Source organism: Gavia stellata, chromosome 7, assembly GCF_030936135.1.
Source record: "Gavia stellata isolate bGavSte3 chromosome 7, bGavSte3.hap2, whole genome shotgun sequence".
Lineage (NCBI taxonomy): Eukaryota > Metazoa > Chordata > Aves > Gaviiformes > Gaviidae > Gavia > Gavia stellata.
In genome coordinates, this window is record NC_082600.1 from 6,716,542 (window position 1) to 6,734,786 (window position 18,245).

At 49.9% G+C, this 18,245-nt stretch overlaps 1 pseudogene; it reads left to right on the top strand.

Moving 5' to 3' along the window:
• Nucleotides 1-1,489: 1,489 nt before the first annotated feature.
• LOC132317334 (inositol 1,4,5-trisphosphate receptor-interacting protein-like 1) lies at nucleotides 1,490-2,943 on the top strand (annotated as a pseudogene).
• Nucleotides 2,944-18,245: the final 15,302 nt, after the last annotated feature.

Genomic DNA, 18,245 nt, shown 5'->3' on the forward strand with positions numbered 1-18,245 from the left:
CTCAGAGGCTGGTGCCGTCGCTGGAATTTTGGGGTTTTTGACCACGGGGCGGTTTACAGGGCACCGGGCCTGCTGGCAGCAGGTGGAGTTCAACTATCCCCAAGGGGGAAAAGGATTCTCACTTATGAGTTGGCAAGCCTCATTGAGAGGGCTTTAAACTAGATTTGAAGGGGGAAGGGGATAAAACCAGGCTCCCTAGAGATGAGCCTAGGGGTGGCATGCCGATGTTGGGGGCGAAATCGATAGCCCAGCTCAAGTGCGTCTACTCCAATGCACGCAGCATGGGCAGCAGACAGGAGGAGCTGGAAGCCATTGTGCAGCAGGACAGCTATGACATAGTCGCCATCACAGAAACATGGTGGGACGACTCGCATGACTGGAGTGCTGTATGGATGGCTATAAGCTCTTCAGCAGGGATAGGGAAGGAAGCAGAGGCGGTGGGGTGGCTTTTTGTGTTAGGGAGTGTTTTGATTGTAGAGAGCTCAACGATTGTTATGCAGAGCTGAACATGCTGGACATGGAGAAGACGCTGCTCTATCAGCAGGATGAGTTGCCCACTGGGAAATCTCCACCCGCACCCCCTCATCGCCCTTGGGAAATGTCTCTTTGGAAGCAATGTCCTCTCGCAGTGGCACAGCAGGAGCAGAGGTCCTGCCGTGAGCAGGTCCCACCCCACCACCAGGATATACGCCACCACCCACCATCGGTGTCACGAAGGCCCCAAGAGCACACCCATGTCCGCAAACACCAAGGGAGCCGATCCCATCTCACAGGATGGCATCTCAAGGAACAAAGCATCCACCAGTCACGACACCCGATTTTATGTTTGGTAAGGGCTTGGGAGGCTTCTGTCTGCTTTGTAAAGGGAGCCCCTGGGAGGCACGTCCTGCTGGGTGGGTCTGTACTTCGTGGGTGTCGGGGCTTCGGCTGCCTGGGGCAGCTGTGAGTCGCTGAGCCGGGGTAGGGCCAAAGGCTGGGGCTGGCTGGCGGGCGTGCCTGTGATGCGCTCTGGCGCCTGTGACAGCACAGGGCACGAGTCACAGTGGGGGTGGTTATAAGGGGCGCCAGCAGGCAGCGCTGCCCCAGTCCGGCCTGGGCCAGCGGTGAGTGCGCACGCGGGGGGAGGCTGAGCTGGAGGAGGGCGTGGGCAGGAACGCGGAGCCCCAGGGGGGTGGGTTCTCACCACGCTCGTGGGAGCTCCTGCAGCAGGGCGCTGTGCCGCCGCCACCGCCGGGGCTGAGAGCAGGCCTTGCTGCCTCCCAGATGCCTTGCCCCCTCTCCTACCTTCCCCTAGATCCCTGCGACTCCCGTCCCTGTCCCCGCCGCCCCCCGCGCCCCCAGCTCTCTCCCTCCCAGCCCCACTGAACCCCTTCTCTCCCTCCTCCTGCAGGCCATGGCTGTCACAGAATTCTTCGCACTCATTGTGCAAAGCCTCCTCCAGTACCCGCAGATGGTCGGTGATGAGCTGGATGAGGCCACACGCGAGCGCATGCAGCAGCGTGCGGAGCAGCTGAGCCAGGAGATGACTCGGCTGCTGCAGGAACTGGAGCAAAGGAGCCAGGAGCTGAGGAGCCAGGAGCTGAGTAGCCAGGAGCAGAGCGGCTTTGCCTGGGAAGCCCTGCTCTTTGCTGCCTTGCAGCAGTGGCAATTCTGGGCCGTTGCTGGAGTCCTGGTCCTGCTCTTTGGGTTCTGCTGGTGGCTCAGGAAAAAGAGACATGAGCCAGACATCAGCAGCGACGAGGAAAGCTCCAGCAGCGACAGGGAGCCGGTGGAGGCGGAGGAGGAAGAAGATAATGACAGTGATGATGCAAATGACGTGGGAAGGTTTTTGGAGGAGCACATACAGTGGCCAGTTCAGAACATGGCCAAAGAGAGGCAGCTGGCAGAGGAGCTCATGGGCAACTTCATCCTTGCCTTCAACAGCTCTTGTCAAAGAGTTTCTTCCCAGTGCTGCAATCAGCCATTGGGGTGGGCAGCGCCTTTGAATGCTGGAGTCCCCGTGAGAAAGACATTGTCTACCGCCTGCTTGTGCCCCTCAAGCCCCCCCGTGGGCATGCCTTCCACCTGGAGCTGGGCACTGCAGGGGAGATGCTGGCAAGGACCTTCTCCATGGGTGTAGAGCTGGTATGCATCTGCATGAGGGAGTGGCTGGCAGGACAGATGCTGTGCTTTCTCCACCACCCCGAGGAGGAGCTGAGGAGGAATCAGGACCCCAGCCTCCTACGCACCCTCTGCACTGATGAATCCTACCTAGATGGGCAGAAAACTGCCCGCTAGTTCCATCAATTGGTGAAAGCAGCATGGGTGATTTTGCCTCTGTCGTGCCAATGCTGTTTAAAAGTGCTGCCCTCCAGCCGCTCCTGCAAATTCCAGGTGGCAAAAGGCCACACGGAGAGCCTCACCATTGAGATGATGTTTGGGGTGCAGCAAGGTGACTCGGACATCTTCCTGAGCAGCCAGACTACGGAGGCCATCTTCACCCCAAGCACGACATGGCCAGAGAGCTACGCTGTGGCAGAGGTGAAGTTCTTCAGGCATATCGCCAGGCAAGCCCCACATGACAGCTGCCACCTCAAATGCCTGCATATCTGCGCCCGCATCCTGGTGGGCACAGGCTTTTCCACCTATATATTGAAGACAGTTGTGATGCACCTCCTGACCTCCATACCCCTGTCAAGCTGGCGCAGGAGGGATTTCCTGCCGCGGCTGCAGGATATCATGCAGTACCTGCGCTGCTGCCTGGAGGAGAAACGCCTTGATCACTTCTTCTTTGGCAATGAGACCGTGCCCGAGGAGATCACCTTGCCCCCAGCCTTCCAAACGGCCGAGCCACTCAACCTCTTCCAGCACCTGGCACAGGATCCTGCTGCCCACGCTGAGGCACTGCGTGAGTTCGATGAGCTGCAAGATAGGCTCACGAGGCTGCTGTTCTATGGACAATGAAAGAGGTCTTCATGCACAGAGCTATGTTTGCACGGCTCACAGCTGATGGCACACAACCACCTCGTACCCCAGGGAAAAAGAGGGGAGAAGGCTGGACACAGGAAGGAAAGGGAAAACCCCGTGCGCAGCAGCCCTCTGCCAAGAGCAGCAGCGTTCTCCTCTCAATGGTGTCCCCAGCGCAGCAGACGGTGATGACGATGGTGGCGACAAAGACGAGTTTCGCCCTGCTTTCCCCTCGCACTGGCTGCGGCCGGGAGGGCATTTCACAGGGGCTCAGACATTCTTGCTGGCAGCTCCGGCTGTGCAAGGACCAAGCAAGAGGCACTGCTGATGTGCCTCGGTGTGCTCACTGGGGGCCGGGTGGAGAGTCTACCCATCCTAGACGCTCCCCGGGAGGCTGGTGCCGCAGAACCGAGCACGCAGCATATGGAGAAGACACTGCTCAGTTGGCAGTGGGAACTGCTGAACACACCTTTCCTCCAGAGCAAAAGCACACTCTGGGGAGTCTGAGCCGATGCAGCTGAAGAGGCTGTTGCAAGAAGGCTTGTGACAGAGACTCCCGCTACCACCTGGACAGCGACCGCCCCCGCCTCTTCGAGAGAGTCTATTCCCTCTGGGAGCTTTACTCTGTGCCAAGTTGCCAATAAATGGTGTGTTTGAATAAGCGCTGCGTTTCTGGGTGTCTGTGTATCACTTTGTAGGGGCCCGTGCCGACCCAGGGAGAACCCAGGATGCAAAGGACAGAATTACAAGAGCAATTCTTTATTCGTGCGCATGAGGTGTCCTATTCAAATTGGGGCACCCCGAACGAGGTTTTACACGAGGTTCTTATACCTTTCCTGGGCGACCAGGTACAACAGGATTTGACCAATCGCTACTTAACACACGCGTAGTACTATTTTGCAAAGCAGCTATAAATCTGCGGCGTCACCATCCCCCTGCTTCCTTCTTGATCTAAAGGACCCTGAGTTGGTCTTGCTACAGTTACTTATCAATGATGCCAGATACTGGGAGGGTTTCACAGAGGTGTTCCAGGGGCTAGGAAGCAGGCATGATAGTCTGGGATTGGAGAATTCAGAGCACGTGAGTAAGGGACAGGATCCCGGAAAAGTCAAGCAGGCAAAGGTGAGCCACCCACCCGCCCGCATTAGAACCAGTGCCACCAGGAAAGCGCGTAAGCTATTAGCAACTGGAGATTCCTTACTGAGGGGCACTGAAGCGCCTGTTTGCCATCCAGACAATTTGTCTAGAGAAGTTTGCTGCCCACCAGCAGCTCACATTCTTGACGCCACTGAGAGGCTGCCAAGCCTGCTGAATGGTACAGGATATCATCCAGTCCTACTATGCAAAGTAGGGTCAAACAATACTGTGACGAGGCAACTTAGAAGCAGCAAAAGAGGCTGCGTGTCCCTCAGAGCAAGGCCAAAAGGATCAGGAGCACAGGTGGTGTTCTCCTCTATCCCGCCAGGAGGAGGAAGGGGTTCAGGAGGAGCAGACAAACTGAGCACTGAATGCCTGGCTGCGTAGCTGGTACTCAAGGTTTTGGCTTCTCTGATCATGGCTCTACCTTTGAGAAGCCAGGTTTGTTGGGAGCTGATGGCATTCACCTGACCCCATACCCCAGGGAAAAAGAGGGGAGAACGTGGGACACAGAAAGGAAAGGGAAATCCCTGCGCAGCAGCCCTCTGCCGAGAGCGGCACCATCCTCCTCTCAATGGTCTCCCCAGCGCAGCAGCCGGTGAAGACCACAGTGGCTACAAAGATGATTTTCGCCTGCTTTCCCCTCGCACTGCCATGGCCATGGTGGCGATTTCACAAGGGCCGGGAAACTCCCTGGCAGCTCCGTCTGGGCAGGGACCAAGCAAGAGGCTTGTTCACTGGGTTCCGGGTAGAGAATCTGCCTGTCCCAGACACTCCCCAGGGACTTGGTACCGCAGAGCTGAACATGCTGGACATGGAGAAGACGCTGCTCTATCGGCAGAGCGAGTTTCCCCCTGGGAAATCTCCACCCGCACCCCCTCATCGCCCTGGGAAATTTCTCTTTGGAAGCAATGTCCTCTCGCAGTGGCACAGCAGGAGCAGAGGTCCTGCCATGGGCAGGTCCCACCCCACCACCAGGATATACACCACCACCCACCATCGGTGTCACGAAGGCCCCAAGAGCACACCCATGTCCACAAGCACAGAGGTCAGCACCAAGGGAGCCGATCCCATCTCACAGGATGGCATCTCAAGGAACAAGCATCCACGGGTTACGGCACCCGATTTTATGTTTGGTAAGGGCTTGGGAGGCTTCTGTCTGCTTTGTAAAGGGAGCCCCTGGGAGCCACGTCCTGCCGGGTGGGTCTGCACTTTGTGGGTGTCGGGGCTTCGGCTGCCTGGGGCAGCTGTGAGTCGCTGAGCCGGGGTAGGGCCAAAGGCTGGGGCTGGCTGGCGGGCGTGCCTGTGATGCGCTCTGGCGCCTGTGACAGCACAGGGCACGAGTCACAATGGGGGTGGTTATAAGGGGCGCCAGCAGGCAGCGCTGCCCCAGTCCGGCCTGGGCCAGCGGTGAGTGCGCACGCGGGGGGAGGCTGAGCTGGAGGAGGGCGTGGGCAGGAACGCGGAGCCCCAGGGGGGTGGGTTCTCACCACGCTCGTGGGAGCTCCTGCAGCAGGGCGCTGTGCCGCCGCCACCGCCGGGGCTGAGAGCAGGCCTTGCTGCCTCCCAGATGCCTTGCCCCCTCTCCTACCTTCCCCTAGATCCCTGCGACTCCCGTCCCTGTCCCCGCCGCCCCCCGCGCCCCCAGCTCTCTCCATCCCAGCCCCACTGAACCCCTTCTCTCCCTCCTCCTGCAGGCCATGGCTGTCACAGAATTCTTCGCACTCATTGTGCAAAGCCTCCTCCAGTACCCGCAGATGGTCGGTGATGAGCTGGATGAGGCCACACGCGAGCGCATGCAGCAGCGTGCGGAGCAGCTGAGCCAGGAGATGACTCGGCTGCTGCAGGAGCTGGAGCAAAGGAGCCAGGAGCTGAGGAGCCTGGAGCTGAGTAGCCAGGAGCAGAGCGGCTTTGCCTGGGGAGCCCTGCTCTTTGCTGCCTTGCAGCAGTGGCAATTCTGGGCCGTTGCTGGAGTCCTGGTCCTGCTCTTTGCGCTCTGCTGGCAGCGCACGAAAAGAAGCCGTGAGGTGGACAGCAGCGGGGAAGAGGAAAGCTCCAGCAGCAACACAGAGCAGGAGGAGGAAGAGGAGCAGGAGGTGGAAGAAAGTGAAGGAGAAGATGCTGATGATGAGAGGGATGTGAGCAGGGTGTTTGCAAAGCGCATCCAGTGGCCAGTGCAAAAGCTGGCCTACAGGAACCTGGTGGAGGAGCTGGTGCGTGACCTCCTCCGTGTCTTCCAAGTGCTCTTGTCAAATACGTTCTTCCCGGTGCTGCAACCAGCCATTGGGGTGGGCAGTGCCTTTGAAGGTTGGAGTCCCCATGAGGATGATGCTGTCTACTGCCTGCTTGTGCCCCTTCGGCCCCCCCGTAGGCATGCCTTCCACCTGGAGCTGGGCACCAGGGGGGAGATTTCCTGCCACGGCTGCAGGATATCATGCAGTACCTGCGCTGCTGCCTGGAGGAGAAACGCCTTGATCACTTCTTCTTTGGCAATGAGACCGTGCCCGAGGAGATCACCTTGCCCCCAGCCTTCCAAACGGCCGAGCCACTCAACCTCTTCCAGCACCTGGCACAGGATCCTGCTGCCCATGCTGAGGCACTGCGTGAGTTCGATGAGCTGCAAGATAGGCTCACGAGGCTGCTGTTCTATGGACAATGAAAGAGGTCTTCATGCAGAGCTGTGTTTGCGCGGCTCACAGCTGATGGCACACAACCACCTCGTACCCCAGGGAAAAAGAGGGGAGAAGGCTGGACACAGGAAGGAAAGGGAAAACCCCGTGCGCAGCAGCCCTCTGCCAAGAGCAGCAGCGTTCTCCTCTCAATGGTGTCCCCAGCGCAGCAGATGGTGATGACGATGGTGGCGACAAAGACGAGTTTCGCCCTGCTTTCCCCTCGCACTGGCTGCGGCCGGGATGGCATTTCACAGGGGCTCAGACATTCTTGCTGGCAGCTCCGGCTGTGCAAGGACCAAGCAAGAGGCACTGCTGATGTGCCTCGGTGTGCTCACTGGGGGCCGGGTGGAGAGTCTACCCATCCTAGACGCTCCCCGGGAGGCTGGTGCCGCAGAACCGAGCATGCAGCATATGGAGAAGACACTGCTCAGTTGGCAGTGGGAACTGCTGAACAGACCTTTCCTCCAGAGCAAAAGCACACTCTGGGGAGTCTGAGCCGATGCAGCTGAAGAGGCTGTTGCAAGGAGGCTTGTGACAGAGACTCCCGCTACCACCTGGACAGCGACCACCCCTGCCTTTTTGAGAGAGTCCATTCCCTCTGGGAGCTTTACTCTGTGCAAAGTTGCCAATAAATGGTGTGTTTGAATAAGCGCTGCGTTTCTGGGTGTCTGTGTATCACTTTGTAGGGGCCCGTGCCGACCCAGGGAGAACCCAGGATGCAAAGGACAGAATTACAAGAGCAATTCTTTATTCGTGCGCATGAGGTGTCCTATTCAAATTGGGGCACCCCGAACGAGGTTTTACACGAGGTTCTTATACCTTTCCTGGGTGTGGAATTTGGATAATGAGGTGGGATTCCTGTGCACAAAGATCTGTTAAGACTGCCCTTGCTATCTCTTGTGCGACCCGGGGAAGTGGAGACTCACCCGGCTAACACAGGGTGCAGATAAGGAGGGGGCCCTGTGGAGGCAGGACAGCCCTGCTTATGGTCAGCAAAGACAGTAAGATAACAGGAATGTGAGAGGTCCTTTGTTCTTTGAAAAGGCTTCGTGTCCGATAACTGACCTTTGCCTCATTACCTGTGAAATGCATATTACAACTCACACCCCTGCATATGCTAATGAAGATTATAGAGGTCATGCTAAACATATATGACTATAGCACTCGTCTCTCCACCCAAATCATGCTACACGTCACATATGGGGGGGGAACCTCATAGTTTTGGGGATAAAAGACAGAGAAAATGATTGTTAAGGTGGGAGAGAAGAACCTCGATACCTGACGGACCAGTCGACGGGCTGTGTTCTCTTCCTCCACCCCAGGCAGGGACGCCTCTCTGGGTAAGCGCTGCGCCTCTCACCCTCTGGGTGAAAGTCATCCCCGGGTTCTTGTATTACTATCAAGTTTGCTAGCAATATTAACCTTAATTAGTAGCACTATTGTAGTTAGTGAATTTATCAACGGCAATCTCGAATCTGTTTCTGTCGCTTTCAATAAAATAACTAATTTCGATTTTTGTGCATCTGCTCAGTGCAAGTCCTTTTGTTGGGGCTCTGATAAATGGGTCAGTGAAAGTCCTGGGACTCTGACAGACAAATTTCCAAACTGCATTCTTTTTAACGCGACACTGGGCGACCAGGTACAACAGGATTTGACCAATCGCTACTTAACACACGCGTACTACTATTTTGCAAAGCAGCTATAAATCTGCGGCGTCACCATCCCCCTGCTTCCTTCTTGATCTAAACGACCCTGAGTTGGTCTTGCTACAGTTACTTATCAATGATGCCAGATACGGGGAGGGTTTCACAGAGGTGTTCCAGGGGCTAGGAAGCAGGCATGATAGTCTGGGATTGGAGAATTCAGAGCACGTGAGTAAGGGACAGGATCCCGGAAAAGTCAAGCAGGCAAAGGTGAGCCACCCACCCGCCCGCATTAGAACCAGTGCCACCAGGAAAGCGCGTAAGCTATTAGCAACTGGAGATTCCTTACTGAGGGGCACTGAAGCGCCTGTTTGCCATCCAGACAATTTGTCTAGAGAAGTTTGCTGCCCACCAGCAGCTCACATTCCTGACGCCACTGAGAGGCTGCCAAGCCTGCTGAATGGTACAAGATATCATCCAGTCCTGCTACGCAAAGTAGGGTCAAACAATACTGTGACGAGGCAACTTAGAAGCGGCAAAAGAGGCTGCGTGTCCCTCGGAGCAAGGCCAAAAGGATCAGGAGCACAGGTGGTGTTCTCCTCTATCTCACCAGGAGGAGGAAGGGGTTCGGGAAGGAGCAGACAAACTGAGCACTGAATGCCTGGCTGCGTAGCTGGTACTCAAGGTTTTGGCTTCTCTGATCATGGCTCTACCTTTGAGAAGCCAGGTTTGTTGGGAGCTGATGGCATTCACCTGACCCCATACCCCAGGGAAAAAGAGGGGAGAACGTGGGACACAGAAAGGAAAGGGAAATCCCTGCACAGCAGCCCTCTGCCGAGAGCGGCACCATCCTCCTCTCAATGGTCTCCCCAGCGCTGCAGTCGGTGAAGACTACGATCTTGCAAATACTCTAATTTTCAAATAATCACCGTTTGATCATACAGAAAAGTTAAGTTTGATTAATAAATAAAATAATAATGTAGAAATGTATAAGTTAGGATTGTTAAGTTTGAAACTATACTGGTAGGAACCTCACCAGGTAGTCACTGTTCCATAGTAAGGAACTAATCGTAACAGGATGGAACAATGAAGAATCCAATAGAGAAGTTTTGTTTGAGTCCTGTAACAATGTGACCTGATAGGAACCAGTGATGCTGCTTGGAAATTTCCTTACGTTTCCCATCTTGATTTGAATACCAAGAATGCCAAACAATAGGTATTAATAGAAATAAACATTGATTATTTCAAGTAAGGATATTGATAGAATGGTATAATCAAGAGAGCGATTAATGAAAAATTAAATTATGTATTTTGTGTAATGATAACTAGGTATGACTTATCTGTGATTTAACCATCAACTAACTGCTGAACAATGTAGCATTGTGAATAGGTAGGATTTGCTAGTCAAGAGAATGATAAATTGTAGGCCTGGTCAGTAAACGGAGGAAAACTTAGGAAGATTCCAAGAATGGAATTTTGCAAGTAAGCTGAGCATGCGCAAAGATTGGGTTCAACTAGCGAATGCCATGAGGAAGACTATGGACGACCACCAGAGGATCTTAGCCGACCAGCTGTGTACCTGGAGGCACATGGGTCACGAGCATTTACATAGATTAATGAGTTCTCGGAAATTGTATGAATGTGTTAACTGTTTCTTGGACATATGATGAATATGTATACTTTGATTGTATATAACTTTTGCAGCCGAGAAACTAAGCACGCGGTACTAGGTGGAGTGATCCCCTGTGTGTCCAGCGCTGCAATAAAGAAGCACCTGCTCACCTACGTACATTGTGTAGATGACTTTTTATATTACAGATTTGTAACAGTTTTGGCGACCCAGATGGGACCTTGCGAGTGAGACTGGAAGGGATTGAGCGTGGATCAGACTCCTGCTACAGGGCATCTTGAGAAATAAGGGTTAAAAGTAAGAAAGAAAAATGTAGAGAAGATACTTTGCAACAACTGCACCCGGTACTTAGTCATATTAGAGATAAAGACTGTCTTCACTGACTCTCTGCTGATAAAGATTGCCGTCACTGACTCTCTGCTAACTAGCAATAATGATTAGCACAAGGACGAATGGTAGAAAAATAGAAAAGACTGCCAAAATAGTGCCCTAGAGTTAACTTGTCTCATTATAATCTCATTTTAATACTAAAAAACACACCTCCTAGCTAGAGAAGCCCCAACCCAATTTAGCCCCCTACTCTCCGAGCATGCGTGGTGAATTAATAGAGAACTGTAACTTTAAGATGAAGTAAGAAAAGTATTAACCAATAGTTAATTAAGGGGTAGCACCAGTAGGCGTAACTAACTTTGTTAACTGTTTTAAATACCTGTCATGATTTTAACCCGGTGTGCAAGCTTTGTGGAGAAATCCCCTTGCACCCGGCGCCGCAATAAACATGCCTGCTTTATAACTGTGTGTGAGTTACGAAGTTCGTTTCCGCGTGTCAATTTTGGCACCCCAGATGGGACCCTCTCTGCCCGGCTGCGGGACCGGCTGAGAGGGGGACATCCTTGGCGCGCCCCGAGATTTCTCGGAGGACCTCCCTCGCTCGCCCGATCACTGCAGGGACAGACAAGGACCATCAGCGGACCAGGTATGTTAAGGAAGGGGAACCTGTAAGTCGTGAGGAGATGTCCTACGTGAGGTAAAGAGTATTGGTGCTCGCCCCAGGAGGGATTGGAATCCAGTAGTGAGGGCGCGGGAATCCCTGGATAGGGAAGTACGCGCGGGGGGTGCTCTTCGCTGAAATTGCGGGAGTATGGGATAGCTACAGGAACGCGGGAATCCCTGATTAAGGGAAGTACGCAGAGTTGCTATCGTTTGTACCAACTATTATAACCCATGGGAATTGAAATTTATATTATTGTGGCTATAACTGGCATTTTATGATAGTCACTACAATCTATATACTTAAGAAGTTTTGTGCCCGGTACTGTGTATTTTGTGAAAAGTGCTTCATTATATACAATTAATGTTGTTGTTAGTTGTTTTAAGTTGGGTGAGTGTTTGAGTGAGTGAGACGCAGTCGGACTGCGGGGCGAGTGCGGGGTCCTGATCCGCGGTTCCATGTTCTCCGCGAGGAGAGCGGCCGGAGACGGACGAAGCGTATGACAGACTGTGTTAACCGAACTGATTGTTAACCCTTATTGTCCTATACACAGATATCAGGATTTTTCATGATGTTGTTGAATGTTTTGGTTGTAAACAGAACGTTTGAGTACGGTTTGGGGACGAGATGATTTTTGGCGTAGTGAGTGTCAAGGAAGCAGGTGCTTTGTGAAAATATAAAAGGTATAAGGAATCAGTAAGAATGTCGCTGGAATGTGGGGGGGGGGGGAATGTAGAACAGAATAGTGACGGATTTATTTGGCGTGGAGCACTGTCTGATTTGCCATTGGTGTTGCTTGTTTGTTTGTGCTAAGTGTTTGGAGTGTCATAAGTACATTATTTCCTTTTTGACAATTGTCTTGAATTTAGGTGCATTCGCTGTGGGGCGAGTACACCCTTGCATCTTTTGCCTTGGACAAGGTATTATTGTTGTCAATTCAATCCAGTTGTATTCTTAGGCTGAGGAATAAGCCCCTGTGGGCAGGGTGTTCATTATGGGAGGTAAACAAAGTGGCAAAATATTGAAAAGGAGCCTTCTAGGCTGTATTTTAGCTCACTGGAAGGAGATAGGAGAGCTGCCAGGAGGGAGTGTGAGCAGAAAGACTTTAATAAAAATGATGAGGAGAAATGGCCCTTTAACGGAACCTTGAATTACAATATCTTGTTGCAACTGATGTTGTTTTTGAGGGGGAGCCGGTACCACCTTTCCCAGATGGGGTGGAAGCAGGGAAATGGTCCCGTGGCCTCCCCCAGCTAGGAAACGGAGCTGGAGCCCAGTAAAACCACTGTGACGAGGCCTGAGCTCGGTGCTGCGTGGTGTGTGCCCAAGGGGGCCTCTCCTGCCTCAAAGGTGCTTCTCGGAGGCAGCAGCACAGCTGCTTAGAATCACAGAGAAAGGGCAGACCCTGTCCTTGATTTTATTTTCTCAAGATGAAACCTATTAACCAAGCTTTAAAACCTACGGATGATGATTTTGTAACGGTAAAGGAGCTACTGGCCAAAGTGAAAAGGCGTACTTTTCAAAGCCTCTTAAATTTAGATTGAGAAAACAATTTGGGATACACAAATTCTTATATATGCCCAACTCACCAAAACCTCAATTGGGGGCGAGACTTACTGGAACAACTAAAAGCGGAAATAAAATTTGAAAAAGGAAAAATAGAGCTTCGAGTGGGGGATGACCAGCTAATTGAACTTCTGAGTCTGGCCCTCATAGATACTCCTGTTAGCTCAGAAATACCTGACGAAATCCAGAACCAAGTATATCCAGGAGTATGGGCCTCAGAAATACCAGGGAAAGCAAAAATGCCTCCCCAATAATGATCAGGCTCAAACTGGGGGCGCGGCCTGTAAGAATTAAGCAATATCCCCTCAGAACTGAAGATAGGGAAGGAATCCGACCAATAATCAACCGATTTATCAAATATGGGATACTAACAGAGTATGAATCGGAATATAACACTCCCATTCTACCTATCAAAAAGCCAGATGGTAATTATCGAATGGTACAGGACCTCAGAGCTATTAATAAAATTGTTGAGGATTTGCATCCTGTCGTGGCAAACCCATATACATTATTAACTAAGTTGACACTTGAATTGGCCTGGTTTACCGTATTGGACCTAAAAGACGCCTTCTTTTGCCTACCTTTGACTCCAGAGAGCCAGTTGCTGTTTGCATTTGAGGGGGAAAACCCGGACTCTGGGAGAAAGACACAACTAACGTGGACTGTGTTACCACAGGGGTTTAAAAATAGCCCCACTCTTTTTGGGAACCAACTAGCTAAAGACTTGGAACAGGGGGAGCAACCACATGGAGATGGAATAATGTTACAATATGTAGATGATCTATTGATAGCCACTAAAACAAAAGAACTATGTATACTATGGACAGTTAGTCTGCTGAATTTCCTTGGACTTAATGGCTATCGAGTCTCTCCACAGAAAGCCCAAATAGCTCAGCAGCAGGTAACTTACCTCGGGTACGAGATAACTGCTGGCCAAAGGACCCTAGGAACAGCAAGAAAGGAGGCCATCTGCCAAACTCCTCGACCACAGATGGCTAAAGAACTCCGTACGTTTTTAGGGATGACGGGATGGTGTTGTCTATGGATCTATAACTACGGACTCTTGGTAAGACCACTCTATAAACTGTTAAAATCTAATCCAAAAGACCTCACCTGGAATGGGGAAGCAGAAAGAGCATTTCAGCAACTGAAAAGGAAATTAATGGAAGCCCCTGCCTTGGGGTTACCAGATATTACTAAGACGTTCTGGTTGCTCTCCCATGAGAAACAGGGAATAGCTCTGGGAATCCTAGCCCAAAACTTGGGACCATATAGAAGAGCAGTGGCGTATTTCTCCAAACAACTTGATGAAGTAAGTAAAGGTTGGCCTAGCTGCTTAAGGGCGGTAGCAGCATTGGTGCTAAATTTTCAAGAAGCACGTAAATTTACATTGGGCCAAAAGATTACAGTGCTGACATCTCATACTGTATCCACAGTATTAGCGGTAAAAGGGGGGCATTGGCTCTCACCACAGAGATTCCTTAAATATCAAGCTGTTCTGGTGGAACAGGATGATGTGGAAATAATTGTTACTAATATTGTCAATCCAGCAACTTTCCTCAGTGGAACCACGGGAGAACCGGTATCACGTGACTGCCTGGAAAGGATTGAAGCGGTCTATTCCAGCCGACCAGATCTAAAGGAGGAGCCACTGGAAGACGCTGAGGATTCCTGGTACACAGATGGAAGTAGCTTTGTTCGACAAGGCGTCCACAGAGCAGGGTATGCAATAACCACCGTGAATCAGGTAATAGAATCCGCAGCCCTTGCCCCAAATACTACGGCACAAAAAGCAGAAATAATCGCTTTAACCCGAACGTTGGAGCTAGCCAAAGACAAAAAGATTAATATCTGGACAGACTCCAAATACGCTTTTGGGGTAGTCCATGCCCATGGAGCCATATTGAAAGAAAGGGGACTCCTATCCACCCAAGGGAAACATATAAAACATGCTGAAGAAATTCTTAGGCTCCTGGAAGCAGTACCGCAACCTGAAAAAGTGACTATCATGCATCGCAAGGCTCATCAGAAAGGACATACCGCTCAAGAATTGGGCAATGCTATGGCAGACCGAGAAGCCAAAAGAGCAGCTGAGAAAGGTGAATGAGAGGTGCAGTCTTTGGTCCCAGACGGTAAAATACAAATTGATTGTGAACCCAGGTATTCCAAAGAAGATCAGGAATTAGTTGAAGATGTAGGGGGAGAAGTAGAGAAAGGTAAGTGGGCAAAGACTCCGCAGGGCAAAATAATAATCCCATTTGCGTTATTGTGGGCCATAGTTATAGCAGAACACAGGAAATCCCACTGGGGAGCTGAGGCCTTGTATAAACATCTGAGTCAGCGTATAGTTGCCCGGAACCTCTACACCACTGTTAAACGAGTGACACAGCAGTGTGAAATATGTTTGAAAAATAATCCTAAGGTAAGCCCTAAAGTCCAACTTGGACAGATAGGGAAAGGAAACTATCCAGGGCAGCAGTGGCAAATTGATTTCTCAGAACTTCCAAGAAAAGGGGGGTTTCGATATCTGCTGGTTCTATCAGACACCTTTTCAGGCTGGCCAGAAGCATTCCCTTGCCGAACTAATAAGGCTAGAGAAGTAACTAAAGCACTATTACAAGAAATAATACCGAGATTTGGAATTCCTGCAACAATCTCCTCGGACAGAGAATCACATTTCATTGCAAAAATTGTTCAGCAAGTTAGTAGACTCTTGGGAATAGATTGGCAGTTACATACCTCATATAGGCCACAAGCAAGTGGTCAAGTGGAAAAGATGAACCACTTAATTAAGTTACAGATTGTAAAATTGGGCAGGAGAAGGCCGGATTGCCACAATCTCTGGCACTCCTGAGAATTAGAACTAAGCCCAGAACTAAAGAGGAGTTGAGCCCTTTTGAAATACTGTACGGGAGGCCCTATATTGTACAGGCGGGAATATCAACTCAGATTGGAGATGAAATGTTATCTGATTATATTGTAAACCTGCAAAAACAACTTCGGGAGATAGAGAAACTTGTCTTAGGAACCAGAGCCCGAGGTCTTGATGGGCCGGTGCATAATATTAAGCCTGGTGATTATGTGTATGTGAAGTCCTTTACAGATTCACCTCTGAAACCGAAATGGGAAGGCCCCTTCCAGGTGCTGCTGACAACCCCTACAGCGATCAAGATTAAAGAGCAGATCTCGTGGGTACATCACACCAGAGTGAAGAAAGCCCCTAAGCCATGATGGGAATTGACACCTATGGGACCATTGAAGCTTCGCATTCGAAAGCGGTGATATGGATTCTTATGACTCTACTGAACTGTAGCCACTGTTGGGAGTGGCCTTGGACAAACGCTTATTTTGGGTATATGGGAAGCTCGGGAACGGGTTGAATTTGGCAACTGTGGCAATATGTAATAATAACATGACACTGCGACCAACTGAATGGGAAAGAATAGAATTGGTCTATACCTGGATGATTGAGAAAGGAAAGGAGGTCCAGATAGGTTGTAAACTCCTTAATGTAAGTAACCCGCTTCCTCTCCAGACCCAAATTCCTGTCAAAAATGATTCTGTCTGGGACTCTGCCAATAGAACAGGTAGCACAATATGTAAAAGAAAGGACATTTGTCGGTATCCCTTCAATACAATTCAAACGGTGACCATAATATGTCTGGGGGCAACTCAAAAGGGGGCCCAAGCTCTAACTTTTAGATTTCGGTTGCAGACACCAGAGGAAACCACTACTCCCCCTGCCTACACTTCCTCGACTCAGGCTACTAAATCAAGTCCCACAGAGCCTGAGCAAATAGGACCATATGTGTATCCGACAGGAGCATACGTAATTAAATATGTCGGTCAGCAACAGGTAATGTCTAATCCAATATGGTCTCTTAAGCGAGTGGAATTATTAATACAGAACGATATTTCCACCGTTCAACCAGCCTGTTCATCATTTATAAGACCCTTACACATAGGGTGGACGTCATGGTTACATAAGAGGACCCTTCCTTCCCGAAAGAGAAAAAGGAGACATGTGATTGGTGCAGTAGGAACAGGACTGGGAGTTTTAAATAGTATAGATACTGAGATAATAAGGAACAAACTCCCAACGCTGACCAGTGATCTAAACAAAATACAGAACCCTTTAAGATCTTCCCTCCTAACTTTAGGAACCAGCCAATGGCTTACAGCAAATATGTTACCACAGTGGGAAAAGCTTAATGAAAGGACAATGAATTGATTATAAATGCATTAGACATGGCTCAGACTAATGTTTCTACAGCACTCAGTTGTATCCAAGCTCAATTATGGTTACAGACAATAGCAGCTGCAATCATTAGGGAAGGAGAAGACGGAATCCTACCAAAAGAAATCCGAAAGGTGATTTGGAATAACGCAACGAAATTTGAAAGGAGATTCCAATTGTGGTGGCATTTGGTTAATTTTACCTTTGACCCTACTAACAACACAGCTACAGCTTTTGTACTAACAATATATAAAGCTTTAGTGTATAACATATACCCGATTGTTGCACTAGGATTAAATTACCATGGAACTGTGCTTTATCCCCTAGGACATAGGGTATGGGCTATGAAAAACAGGAATAAGTGGCAAACTATTAATGTCGAGGCCTGTATCGTACGAGACCAGCAAGGATTTATTTGTGAAGGAAACACCATCAAAGGGCAAGATATTTGTCTTGACACTGAACAAAATGTTTGTCACTTTGAGGTGCATCCCAACGAGACCCTAAGAACCATCATAATTTACAGGGGTATGGGATGTGTTTGTCTGAGATCTCAATGTGATCTTGTACAAGCAGATGATCAAATGGTGGACAACTTTGTTAGTCTTACAGGATGTGATTTTAACTACACAGCTCCTGTTACTACTTATCAATTGCTACAATTTAATTATACGTAGATTCAGGATATACAGCCCACCCCTATTGGAATGAATCTCACTCTAATAAAAAAACTATTACAACATGAAAATTTAAAAAGATTGTTAAAACAAGTTCAAGGAAGTGGAAGAAAGACTTTAATTACTGTCCATCATGATACAGAGGAAATACACCAAGTAGTGGAACGAGTGAAGGCAGACGGAGAGCACAATTGGTGGGATGTGTTTAGGGGTTATTCCCCGTCAGCTACCAAAATCTTAAACATAATGACCCACCCGATATTGGGGTTACTAATAGCCACCACAACATTAACAATAGTGAATCTTATCCTTTGGTGTAAACTAAAGGAAATTATTGGGCAAGTATGGACACTAAAAGTAATGATGAAACATAACAAACCACTTTTAAGAGCAAAAGAATTTGCTTAAGGGAAAGAAAAGGGGGGAATGTTACAGGGCATCTTGAGAAACAAGGGCTAAAAGTAAGAAAGAAAAGTGTAGAGAAGATACTTTGTAACAACTGCACCCGGTACTTAGACATATTAGAGATAAAGACTGTCTCCACTGACTCTCTGCTAACTAGCAATAATGATTAGCGCAAGGACGAATCGTAGGAAAATAGAAAAGACTGCCAAAATAGTGCCCTAGAGTTAACTTGTCTCATTATAATCTCATTTTAATACTAAAAAACACACCTCCTAGCTAGAGAAGCCTCAACCCAATTGAGCCCCCTACTCTCTGAGCATGCGTGGTGAATTAAAAGAGAA